Source organism: Physella acuta, unplaced genomic scaffold, assembly GCF_028476545.2.
Source record: "Physella acuta isolate Inbredline_101_S28 unplaced genomic scaffold, ASM2847654v3 ptg000705l, whole genome shotgun sequence".
Taxonomy (NCBI): Eukaryota; Metazoa; Mollusca; class Gastropoda; family Physidae; genus Physella; species Physella acuta.
The window spans coordinates 267,018-281,337 of NW_026732224.1; positions in this window are offsets into that span (position 1 = coordinate 267,018).

Consider the following 14,320-nt stretch of genomic DNA (forward strand, 5'->3'; position numbering starts at 1 on the left):
AAAAAGGTATTTTAAATGTAAAATTCTCTTTTGAAGTTGTTACAACTTACAGGGAAAAACTCTTCCCCGTTTTTGTACTTTGCTGGATTGTTTGTATACGAATGTTTGTTATGAATGTACAGGTGTAAGTGTATTACAGGGTGCATTTTCATGTATGTTATTATTCATGTTTCTTTATTATATTAAGAATGTCAATAAAAGTCTGGTATAAGATATACCCATTGACCCTCCCCCCCTCCTTATACACACACGCAGTTCACACTCCAACAACCCCTCCCCCCCCTTCTTTTAAGACTACAAACTTGAGTCAGCATGATGCCTAACATACACAACACACCAATCTGATAACGACGGAGACGGAACGGAAAGAGAGGACAAACGAAGGACAAAGCACAGTGGACGTGACAAAATTCAACATTAGGATAGACACACCCGTGAAAAGGTGAACGACAGTGACCGGCATGTACTAAAGACTTACAGAGGCACGACCTTAGAAACCATGTGGCGACCGACAGAAGACTGGTCAAAGGGAGACAACAAATAAAACACACACAATAAACATCAGGAAAAGTTACATCCCTTGACGTTCAAGCAGGTAAAACATCGCAGTAGATACAACACTTTATTCAGCCTAACACTCTAAACAAAGCTAATGAACTCCTTCCCCCCCCCACCGATCTGTGCTTTGACTTTCATCCTCATTATTAAGCTACAGTACTAGTATAGAATTACTATGGAAGCTACATTTAGAATTATTTTCTTGTTTGAATCTATATTATATATTATGTTCCTTTGGTCTGACAACCACACTTTTTTTTTTTGCTTGTTTCAAATGTAAACAAAGCTTTTATTAACCTCAAAACTTGAGAGGATTTTTGTACAATGAACTTATATCATATTATGAAAAATTGTGTATATAAATTATGTAAAACATGTTGCTGTCATTGTACTTGTTATAAAGTGGCAATAAAGACTTTAAAAAAAAAAAAAAAAAAAAGTTTTCATTCTTCAATAATTTTTGTAGTTTATGATAAAAATGTCTGTCGTTTTGTCTATGCGGTCCGTGTACATTTACAATACTAGTTTTTTTCCCATGTCCGTCAAAGGTTGCTATCGCCAGTTTGCCGTCCGCGTCGGAGTAAGTGTCTATTATGTTGTGCCTATTGGATGTGTTGAGTATAGACGCTCCACTGCCAATGGAGCGTGAACTGTAGCTGTGGTGTGCTTGTGTTAGGCCTAAGCTGTGTATGAATTTGTTTGCTGTGTATGCGTTTTTAAAGTTTGTCTCTTGGTCTCTAGGGTCTGGCTCGCTGTCTGGGTTGCTGTCTGAGTCGTTGTCGTCTGAAGTTTCGGTTCTTGTAGGCTCGATGACTAGATGATGGTTGCCATCCTCGTCTATTTGGATGTTGTCACGTTCGCGTACAAATTGGCTTTTGCAAGCCGAGGGTCCGTAAAGAGTGGTATTACACAGTCTGCAGACCGTTTTCCTTCCGTTTAGTTGAAGTAGTAGTAGTTGGTGGATTTCTCCACCGATTTCCACATCCAGATAGTGGGGGAGATCTTCCAGAGGAGCGTTGGGGAGGAAATCTATGGCCCACTTGTCACCTTTCCCCATTCGGAGAGTTGTGACATTCGTCTCAGCTTCGGCCAATGTTTTCACTATCTGATTTATTGTGCTTTCAGTGATTGTGGGGGGCACCCATTTAATATGGCCCCTTTGACCGTTCTTTTCGGCGTGGAGTAAGATTAGACTTTTGCAGTAATCAGAATGTTCGAGGAGCTCGTACATATGCAAAGAATTGTAGAACTCCTCGGACTTGAGGGTTATATACCACTCCGTGGGCTTCCCTAAGTTATAAACGTTTACAAACATGCTTCTGCTGATGTTTAACTCATAAGAAATCAAGTCCTCCAGTATAATTTCGTCAATTTTACGCCCAGTCTTCCCTCTTAAAATTGCTTTGAGGGTATTTTTGGGGTGCCGGCCAGGGGCGACCCCAGGAATTGATATTTTCTTTATGAGGTTGTCTCTAATCAATTGTGGATTACTCACGTTTTTACTCTGGTTTGATTGTACGTCCGATTGTCTCTCTTTTGTTTTGTCGGCCATCTGCCATGCAGATTGGATGATTTTTTCCGCTTCTGCAGAATCCATAGCGAGAAGAGTATAGCGACACAGCGATTGCGGGAAGAATACAGCGACTATCAGCGATACGGCTGCAGGCGATGATTTTTTAAAAAAAATATAAGAGCAACAAAATTCACAGCCAAACGGTGAAGGTAGAATCGTCTTGGTTATTATATTACAGCTTGTTGATACTTGTGTTGACTAATTATTGAATTAACATTAACAATTACTAGGAGCTGTAATTAGCATGTTATTATTAATCACCAAAACATTTTAGACATTTTTCTTGTAATTTAATTTTCTATAATTAATACTTACGTTTGTTTACTTGTTTTTATTTGAATTTATTATTAATACGTTTTTCTTTTCTTTTTTCATTTAAATTTATAATTACCTCCCTTGAAGATAAAAATTGTTTGTTATTTCCCCTGACAAAAAAGTTCTACGCGTGAGATACTTTGACTAAAACAAAAGACGAAAGCAAACTGCCGTGAACTGTGTTACATCTTGGTGTACTCTCGGGACTAACACTAATATTCTGGGGGGGGGGGGGGGGGGTGTGATGGAATATAGTATGGTGGAATTGAATGTTTGGGCGATTTTGGTGGAGACTATTATTGTATCGAGTTTAGGTTTTGGAGATTTTTAGTTTTGAAGAATTTATTGTGGGATAATTTAGTGTGAGAGCATTTAGTGTGGGAGAATTTAGTGTAGGAGAAATTATTGTGTGGTGTTGTGGTGTAGGCAAGGGTAATTATTTGAGTGTGTGTGTGTATGTAAATAAATCTACGGTGGGTGTGATGGGGTTTGCTGTGGGTAAGTTGAGTGGGGGTGTTTGGATTAGTGGGGGGGGGGGGGGGAGTTGTCCTTCTGGGTGAGGATTAATCGACATACGGATCATGTGACAATGTGACGGATTGCGTAATTTGTATAACGGTGCTTTGTTTATTCTTAAATCTAAGACTAAATAGTACGGAAAAAACATGTCTAAAACACTAAATGTTAACGAGTTTTTACATGTGCTAAAAATTAGAAAATAAATTATAAACTACTATTTAAATAACTATAAAGAAAAGCGTGGGTTTCTTCCTAAATATTAGCTACTACTATTTAAATTACTATAAAGAAAATCGTGGGTCAATTTAGTATCTATTGGATATCTTTATAATATTTAGGAAGAGACCCACGCTTCTCTTTATAATTATTTAAATAGTAGTGTATAATTTATGTTCTACTTTTTAGTGCATTATTACATAAAAGCTTGTTATTAAAACGTTATGATTTTTTCCCCCGGACATTTCCCCCCACCCCCGGATTTTCCCCCCACCCCGGAGCAATTACCCCCTGTCAATTACCCCCCCCCCCTCTCAAATATCCCCCCGGGGAATACCCCCCCCCCCCTCTCAAATTAGAATCCTAACTCTAACTAGAATTCTATACCTGTATACTACTTTAATCCAAACCTTAAGAAAAAGACCAAAACCTAAGCATCCACCTTAGCCTAAAACTTCAAACAAAACCAAAACCAACGCGAGACACAATCCTAACCCTAACCTTAGATCTAACACTAACTCTAGCCCTAACCCTAACCCTAACCCTAACCCTAACCCTAACCCTAACCCTAACCCTAACCCTAACCCTAACCCTAACCCTAACCCTAACCCTAACCCTAACCCTAACCCTAACCCTAACCTTAACCTTAACACTAGCCCTAGCCCTAGCCCTAGCCCTAGCCCTAGCCCTAGCCCTAGCCCTAGCCCTAGCCCTAGCCCTAGCCCTAGCCCTAGCCCTAGCCCTAGCCCTAGCCCTAGCCCTAGCCCTAACCCTAGCCCTAACCCTAACCCTAACCCTAAGCCTAACCCTAACCCTAACCCTAACCCTAGCCTTAGCCTTAGCCCTAGCCCTAGCCCTAGCCCTAGCCCTAGCCCTAGCCCTAGCCCTAACCTTAACCTTAACCCTAGCCCTAGCCCTAGCCCTAGCCCTAGCCCTAGCCCTAGCCCTAGCCCTAGCCCTAACCCTAACCCTAACCCTAACCCTAACCCTAACCCTAACCCTAATCCTAGCCCTAGCCCTAATTGACGGGGGGTAATGTCCTGTTTTCGTTTTATTGTAGAGCCCTCCTCGCGCCAAGCCCAAGAGGGCAGTGTTGACGCGTGTATTATGGGATGGCGTAGTCTAGTGGTAAAGAACTAGACTGCTGACCCGACTAAATCCATCGCGCGCCTATTGAACCTGATCACGCGCTTTTGACGTAGAGCCCCCACTCGCTCCACGCCCAACACGGCCGTGATGACGCGTGTGGATAGAGTTGCCTACTAATTCGGTCCAAATTATAATTAATTGTTAAAATATAAATTAGGCGACTAACAAGGTCAAATTGAATAGCACGATGCATTGTCTTCATGTCTTGACCCACGTACTAATTACGAACCGTATCTGTCAGTTAGAAGTGCTTGCAATTTCGCACGGACGTTTCGATTTTTTCAGACAGACAGACGACAGACAGAGGAAGCAAGTTAAATAAAAGCTTATAAAAACAAAGCGTTCTATTGCTAGTCCGAAAGTCTTGAGTTCCGGGTTCAGTTCTGTTGAGCTCCGTGAGTTCACCCAGCTATAAAGGGTACCAGACACACGTTAGGAAAACTAAGTCGGATATGCATAGTGCTGACCACACTATCCCCCTGTATGCCGAGGTCATTGAAATACGAACTCTACTTCATCTACCCTATGTGTATTGGCACGAAACGGAAAGTATAATGAAGATGAGTTCTTACAAATAGATGGTCGCTTTGGAAATCTTTCTGCAACCATCGTAATTATTTGTTTTAATTTAATTTTCATTAAAGAATAGAGTTCACATATACGCCGTGAAATCGATTAGAGGTAGTTTGTTTATTTGATAATTATTACACGTATGTTTCGTGTAATTGGAGGATTATTATTTTCATTGTATCGTCTAGCATACTTTAAGTTAATTGATTCGATCAATTTTAAATGTTTGCAATTTTAAATTATATTTTATGAAATTAATCATCGTGTGTCGGCCTACTTGTTTTCACATTGTGTGTACATTTTATTAAACATCGAACGCAAATTTTCATCACTGTTTAAGATAACACATTAAAATTATTTTACGATATTAAAAAAAGTTGGATATGATGCCTTTAGAAAGCCCCGCTGTGTATGCATACTAATGCATAGATTTATCACAGTTGTTGAAATAAGAAGTCAATTTTTTATTTACAACCTCTACTTGCTTTTAAAAAATTTAAAAAATTCAGGCATGTACCATTCTTGTAGGGGGGTTTCGGGCTAATGTTCACAATTGAAAATGACCTTCGGGAAAACGGCATTTGGGCACCTATCTTTCAGGCAAACATCTGGTATCTATGTGGCTACTGCCTTATAAGATTAACATTTTATTTTATGTTAGGTACTTGTGTATCTGACTAAATGTATATAAGTTGAAATTTGTAAGCATTATTTGAATATTTTTTTTCTTTTCAGTTTGAAGCGAAAACAAAAGCGATTGGAACTTTCTGTTGTTGATTGTCTTGAAACCTAAACCATCACTAGTACAACAGCTGCAGCAGTATAAAATGTTTGACGGGTCACATCATTCGGCGTTAGCTAGACAAGTAAGTGAGGTCAGGTGGCAGGGTTGGGTTCAGTGGGTTTAGGGTTGGGTTTTTTGTGGTTCAGATTTGGGCTTATGCAGATTTAGAGTATGATTTATGCTGGTTTAGGGTTGGTTACAGAGGGGTTTAGGGTTGGGTGCAGAGGGGTTAAGGGTTGGTTACAGAGGGGTTTAGGGTTGGGTACAAAGGGGTTTAGGGTTGGTTACAGGGGGGTTAAGGGTTGGTTACAGAGGGGTTTAAGGTTGGGTAGAGGGGTTTAGGAATGGGTACAGAGGGGTTTAGGCTTGGGTTTATGTTGGATTAGGGTTGGGTACACAGGGGTTTAGGGTTGGGTACAGAGAGATTTAGGATTGGGTTTATGTTGGATTAGGGTTGGGTACAGAGAAACAAGTGAACTCTACTTCACTTGCCCCATAGACCGTCAGGTTTGAAAGGGAAACTTTACAGAGGCGCTTGGTGTTCGGTACAGAGGGATTTAAGGTTGGGTTTATGATTGTTTAGGGTTGGATTTATGTCGGCTTAGGGTTGGGTACAGACGGGTTTAGGGTTGGTTACAGACGGGTTTAGGGTTGGGTTTATGTTGGCTTAGAGTTTAATCCGACGGGGTTTAGGATTGCGCTGACTGTGATCAAGGGTTGGGTTGGGTTTATGCTGGTTCTGTGTGGTTCAGCACTATGTTCAGGTGGTCTGGGCGTGGATTGAGAAAGGCTGATGGATGTTTCATGATAGAAAGAGGGTAGATTACCCCCTTTCGTTCACACTTGTTAATAACAATTTTTTTTAGATATTTTTCTCGTGATGTAATTTTTTATAATTAATTTTAACGTTTGTTTACTGGTTTTATTTCAATATATATTAATACTTTTTTCATTTCTTTTTAGCGTTTAAGTTTATAATTACCTCCCTTTAAAAAATTATTGTTTGTTATTTCCCCTGACAAAAAAATTTCTACGAGCGAGATATTTTGACAGAAAAAGAAGACGAGAGCAAACCGCTGTGAACTGTGTTACAACTTGGGGCACTCTCGGGACTAACACTAATATTCTGTGTCAATGTTTAGTTTCACGTGGGGTGGGGGATGGGGTAAGTGTGTGATCGAATCTAGTATGGGGGAATTGAATGTTTGGGCGATTTCGGTGGAGACTATTTTTGTATCGAGTTTAGATTTGGGAGATTTTTAGTTTTGGAGAATTTATTGTGGGAGAATTTAGTGGACATAATTTAGTGTGAGAGAATTTAGTGTGCGATAATTTAGTGTGAGAGAATTCAGTGTGAGAGAATTTAGTGTGAGAGAATTCAATGTGGGAGAATTTAGTGTGGGAGAATTTTGTGTGGGAGAAATTAGTGTGGGAGAATTTAGTGTGGGGGAAATGATTATGTGGTGTTGTAGTGTAGACTAAAGAAATCATTAGAGTGTGTATATATATAAATAAATCTAAGTGTGATTGGGTTTACTGTGGGTAAGTTTAGTGGGGGTGTTTGGATTAGTGGGGAGGGGGGGTGGAGTTGTCCTTTTGGGTGTGGTTTAATCAACATCCGGATCATGTGACAGTTTGAGAGAGAGTGATGTTGTGTCTTAGGGTTCTCTTGAGTAGTCAAGTAGTTGAAGTGGGCGAAATAATGTTTTTGAGGAATGTTTATTTTTCGTAATATTGCTGTGTCGAGGATTGTGGATGAGAAGAATTTGAGAGTAGTCGAGTAGTTGAAATGGGCGAAGTGAGGCTGTTGACGAATGTTTATTTTACGAGAGTTGAGTACTCGTGAAGTTGTTTGAGTAGTTGATCTTTGAGGGATGTCGAGTTGACTTGATGGTGGTTGTGACGGAACCTCCCACCTAAGATTTCTCCTAGGTGGGTGTCGTCAGAGTAATCGTGAAGTTGTTGGTAGTGAACTAATTGTGTATCGTAGATGAGGAAGTATTTCGTAGTTGATCTTTGAGAGATGGTTAGTTGATTTGCTGGTATTTGTGACGGAACCTCCCACCTAAGATTTCTCCTAAGTGGGTGTCGTCAAGCTGAAAAATAGAAAATTGAAAATTAGTCACTCGTACATTTGAAGCCACCCAATACAAGTACTGGGTGACTCATCTCGAGGGCATGTGCACTTCGAGGGATGTGTGGGCGCAACCCCACAGCGGTCGTTGGCGAGATTTGCAATTGATTGTTTGATTAGTTGAGTAGTAGACTTGACCGCCTTACGACCCCGGCAACCAGCCCTAAGAAGGGGTGACAAACTAAATGACTAAGATTTATATAGATCCATAACAGAGACTACACTTTGATCTTAGCCAAAAGGCAGAGTTGAAAATTCTGTACGTATGTAATTATGTTTGTCGTGGATACGCAATAGATACGCAAATTTAAAAAATAGCAGTCATGAGCACACAATCAGCAATATCGCAAAATATTCTTGGTTTTTATACGAAAGCTGTTAATATAAGTAACTTTTAATTATTTAATTAACAACTAACAATTACTAGGAGTAGTAATTAAGATTTTATTATTTATCACCAAATATTTAACTTTAATTTTTTATATTCTAATTTTTTATAATTAATACTAACGTTTGTTTACTTGTTTTTTGTTAACTCTATGTTAATAATGTTTTTTTTTTCATTTTATCGTTTAATTTTAGAATTACCTCCCTTCAAAAAAAAATAATTCTTTGTTTTTTCCCCTGACGAAAAGTTCTAGGTGCGAGATATTTTGACAGCAACAGAAGACGATATCAAACCGCTGTGAGCTGTTACACCTTGGTGCACTCTCAGGAATAACACTAATATTCTGTGTCAGTTTTTCATTTAATGTTAGGTGAGGTGGGGAGGGGGGCAGTGTGTGATGGAATCTAGTAAGGGGGAGTTGGATGTTTGGGTTTTTTTGGTGGAGACTATTTTGTATCGAGTTTAGATTTGGGAGATTTTAAGTGTGGGAGATTTTAGTGTAGGATAATTTAGAGTGGGAAAATTTAGTGGGGGAGAATTTAGTGTGGGAAAATTTAGTGTGATAGATTTTTGTGTGGGAGAATTTAGTGTGGGAGAATTTAGTGTGGGAGAATTTAGTGTGAGAGAATTTAGTGTAAGAGAATTTCTGTCAAAGAATTAGTGTGGAAGGAATTAGTATGGGAGAATTTAGTGTGAGAGAATTGAGTGTGGGAAAATTTAGTGTGGGAGAATTTAGTGTGGGAGAAATTAGTGTAGGAGATTTTAGTGTTAGAGAATTCATTGTTCACGAATTTAGTGTGAGAGAATTTTGTGTGGGGGAATTTAGTGTGGGGGAATTTAGTGTTGGATAATTTATTGCGGGAGAACTTAATGTGTGGGAATTTAGTGCGAGAGCATTTAGTGTGGGAGAACTTACTGTGGTTAGAAATGATTATGTGGTGTTGTAATGTGGGCAAAGGAAATTATTTGAGTGTGATTGGGTTTACTGTGGGTAAGTTGAGTGTTTCCGGTTTGCTATAACATAAAGTACAGGACAATACAACATGATCGCTTCTCTGTTTTTGGCCGTGCTTCTTGTGATTAATACAGTCTTGGTTGGGTAGTGGTAGATTCTTAGTTGGTAGTTGTAGTTTGAGAATGTCAATGGGAGATATTCTGTTGTTGAAAGGGTGGGCTTGTGTCTTGTAGTTTTTGGTAGAGTTGATCGAATGTTGTAGAACTTGGAAAAGGTTGACGAGAGTTTATGGATGATTACACGTGAGATGTTTTGAGTATTTGATCGTTGAGGGATGACGAGATGACTTGGTACTGGATGTCGTTAATGGATCGTGGCGTTGATCGAATTGAGTGGAGCTTAAAGTGGGCGAGATGACGTAGAGGAATGATTAGTTTTCGTGATATTGCTGAGTAAGAAGTTGACGATTGTTTGTTTGGGGTAAGTTGAGTTGATATTGGAGAAGTTAGTGGCGATGTAGATGATGAGTTCGATTTGCTGGCGATCGAGACGGACCTCCCATCTAAGATTTCTCCTAGGTGGGTGTCGTCATAGTGGTAGTGAGTTTGTTGGGAGCGAGGTAGTTGTGTTTGACGTACTAGATGAGTTCGACTTCAGTTGATACGACGACAAAGAGTCGGACCGGTAGCAAAAGAACTTAATTAATCTTCTTGGTATCAATATTACATGTGGTTGACACATGTTACATTTCATTATTGGGTTAAAATTAACAATTACTCGGAATTGTAATTAACATTGTGTGATTAATCACCAAATGTTTTGAACACGTTTTTAAAAATGTATTTGTTTATAATTAATTTTAATGTCTGTTTATGTGTTTGTGTTACAAAATGTATTACTACTTTATTGGTTTTTTTTTTTTTTTATTGTTTAATGTTATAATTATCTCCCTTTCAAAAAAACATTGTTTATTTTCTCCCCTGACAAAAAAGTCCCACGCGCGAGATACTTAGACACAAACAAAAGACGACAGCAAACCGCTGTGAACTGTGTTACACCTTGATGAACTCTAGGGACTAACACTGATAATCTGTGACAGTTTTTAGTTCCATGTAGGGTGGGGTGGGGGGGGGGGGGAGTGTGTGGGATAGTCTAGTATGGGGGAATTGAATGTTTGTGCGATTTTGGTGGAGATTATTTTTGTATCGAGTTTAGATTTGGCTCTTCAACACCTTTCACAAATATTAATAATTATTTTATTTTATTTTCAAAACTCATAAAAATACTGTTCTGCAACACTCGGTAATGAACGATATAATAATAATCATAAACAATTAGCACTTGCTTTTATATTAGAGTATTAACTACTCGCTATTTCAATGCACTTCCTATTAACTTGTCTATCCCAAAATGAAATATTCGACTTCATAGGGGGATATCACAAAGAAACTAAACGAGCTAAATGTAAAACTGCAAAGATAGGAAAACCCAGCCTATGCTTTGCTTGAAGACGTTTGTTTCGAAAAAAAAAAAATAACTTCATTTTGTTGAAGACACAGAGAGCGGTAAATTACTTATTTCTAAAAAATTGAAAAATTAATGTCGTGATAAAACCAACACTACTACTAACATGAATTACTTCTTCATTACTATAAACAAAATGAAAGATGGGTTCACTGAGAGATTTGAGCAGTTAAAAAAAAAATGCAGGTACTATAGCGTTCATAGTAGATCCTCTCAACACAAAAACAAATGAGATTAACTTTGAGCTATTTGGAATTGATGCTGGTTCGCTTAAAATGAAATTGCTAGATTTGAAAAACAAACATTTGTGAAGTGGTAAGTTCACATAAATTTAGAGCAAGTTAGAAGAGTTGGAGGTTCAGTAAAACATGCACGTTGTGCTGCACAAGTGGACTGCTCTAAAAGGAATGCCGCGAGTTGCGGCGATTTTATGTGACGGATGGAATAGTCTTGCAGGATGCTAAAGTGAGGTGAAGAAGTTGGCATTTTGAGTGGTGACGATCTTCATTGATACAAGCAAGCATTTTCTTGCATGAATGTAATACAAAGTATAGAAGCCAACAAACTAAGTAATAGAGGCGTGCTTGAAACTGAAAACAAGTTATGAGCCAGGTTTAAACAAACTTTCAAAAGGCTTGCAAGGCCAAACTATTGTAAATAGTATTCAATAATTAAAGTTATATAAATTGATTACTGATTTTATTATTCTAGCAGAGCTCGATAAAAAACGTTAATATTTTTTTCTGCGAAACATGTATATGTTTTTATGTGAATAAATAATACTTCATATTTAAATCTATTTTTTTTAAATTATATAAATATATATTAATATATATATATATATATATATATATATATATATATATATATATATATATATATATATATATATATATATATATATATATATATATAGGCCTATTCCTTATCAAAATAATAATATTGAAATAAAAATGTTAGTGGCTCTTTAAAAACTTGGAAATTTGGTAAATTGTAACTTTTAAGGCGGAAGAGCCAAAAGTTACAATTTACACAATTTCCCAGTTTATAAAGAGCCACGTTATTATTTTACTATTATCTTACTATTATGGTATTAGATTAGGATCAGAGGCGTAGCGACCCTTCCCGGCGCCCGTGGACAAACTTTCGATTCGCACCCCCCTTCAAACTTTTAATTTGTTTTTCCAACCCATTTTGGCGCCTCCTAAGGTCGGCGCGCGGGGATATATGTCCCCCCCCTCACTACCCCCCACCCCTCTGATTAGGATTCTGTAAATAAATTTGATTTGTTCTTTAAAAGCATGGAATTGTTGGCACCGTGCTTTCCTCAACATGGCTGTGGGGCTGGGCCCGTTGTCCACGCGGGTGTCAGTTGTCCGTATACTTTCTACGTCATATATTCTCCCTGTTTTTTTATCCTGTTTAAAGTTGGGTTTTTTAGAGTATAATATTTGTTATGAGTTTCGAAACGGAATTAACATAATTATTAATATTTGTGCAAGGAGTTGGAGAGCCGCATTTTGACAGCAAGGAGCCGCATGCGGCTCACCCTGTACTAGGTCAGGGGTCGGCAACCTGCGGCTCGCGAGCCGCATGCGGCTCTTTTGATATGAAGATGCGGCTCTCCAGCTCCTTGAACAAATACTAATAATCTTAATAAAAAAAAAATATTTGAAATAAAAAAAAATGTTAGTGGCTCTTTAAATACAAGGAAATTTTGAAAATTGTAACTTTTGGCTCTTCCGCTTCACACAAAATGCGTCCACTAATACCACCACACACACAACATGCGTCCACTAATTCCACCACACACACACAACATGCGTCCACTAATCCCACCACACACACAACATGCGTCCACTAATCCCAACACACACAACATGCGTCCACTAATCCCAACCACACAGAACATGCGTCCACTAATCCCCCCCCCACACTAGGTGGGTGTCGAAAGGTTGAAAAACTAGAACACGGGTTCCCAACCTGGGGGTCGCGACCCCCCTGGGGGTCGCGAAGGTCTTTCTGGGGGGTCGCCAACTGGTATACTAAACCTTAGTAATTTGAAACAAAACATAAATATTTAGAAGATTTTTTAAAATTCGGCTTCATTAACATCACTGGAAATGTAATAGAGAAGAAACAAAGCGCACTGTACAAAGTTGTTCTCAGTCACGAATCTATGAAATCTTCAAAACTAAAACTCCATTTGAGACGAGTCATTCGGAACACACCAAAAACATATGGAGTTCTTTCGTCGGCAAGAAGCTAGTTGCAAACGCCAGAGACTTGATCGAACTGGAAGTTTTCACCAACATTAGTGCAAGCATCAAATGAAGTCGCGATAGAAAATGCCAAGCAAAAAAAAAAAAAAACAATAAGGGAAAATCTCATCAAACGCTGCATGTACGTAAATGTTAAATAACACATTTTTATCGAAATTAAGCTTTCACCATTGTTTGCTTTTCAAGTTGATAAATCAACAGACGTGAGTTCGTGTTCGCAGTTGCTGGTCTATGTCTATATTCATGCGGATGATAGCAAAGAAGAGTTGCTCTTTTGTGAAGATAGCATGGAGAAAATAAATACCATTTTTGAAACTGGATGATTAAAATGGGTTAGAACGGCTATGTGGGTTTGTACGGATGGTGCGCCATCTATGTTTAGCTCAAAATCGGGCTTTCAGAAAGCAGAAAAGATTTAGCTCCCTAACCACTGCCCTAACCAATCGACACCAATAGTCCATTGCTAGTATAAGTCGTAAATTATATAAAATCTGGAGCCTTCAAAGAACTGAGCAAAAACATTGATATAGATCACGAGGTTCTGCTCTTCTACACTGCAGTACGTTGGCTGTCAAACGAAATCGGAAATCAAATTGTTCTTGGAAGTGCAAAGGAAACAAGACTTTTTGGTATACTTAAAACGACATAGAGTGATTGGAGAGAGTTTCATACCTAGCAGATGTGTTCGAACATCAAGATAAGCTTAACCTGAAGCTTTAGGGAAAATGAACGAATATTCTAACTTTCCATGATAATCTCGGGGCATTTTTATCAAAGCTGTAAAATCGGTAAAGAAAAGAAATCTTGGAAATATTGTAAATTTGAGAAACTCTGCGGTGTGGTAGATGAATCTGATTGTGAGATAATTAAAATTTTGAAAGAAGCGATTTCTGGGCATCTTGAATCTCTTGAAAACGAACTGCATCGCTATTTCTCTGAGCTGAAAAAAGAAGAATCTACATTGACGCATTACCCATTCTCTTCTTCCCTTGATGTTGCCAGCATTCCCGATGAATTACAAGATTATTATTATCTGATTTACAGAATGATTCCGCGTAAAATGAAAAACTGTATACACAATTTCGGTGTAGTATTCACCATTCATACCCAAACGTAAAATTGATTGACTTTTCGAGAATATATTTTCAACACTATTCTTTGATTAAAAACAAAATTAAGATAATTATAATGACATAGGTTGGCGTTAACAAAAATGGTTGTTAATTAAAAACTTAACCACGAAGGTTTAGTGAATAGTATGCAATTTTAATCATGCTATTAAAATAGTTATCAAGAGTAGTTCATATTGAAAGTCTAATAGAAAATCTTATTTTAGTGCTTATTAATTTTCAT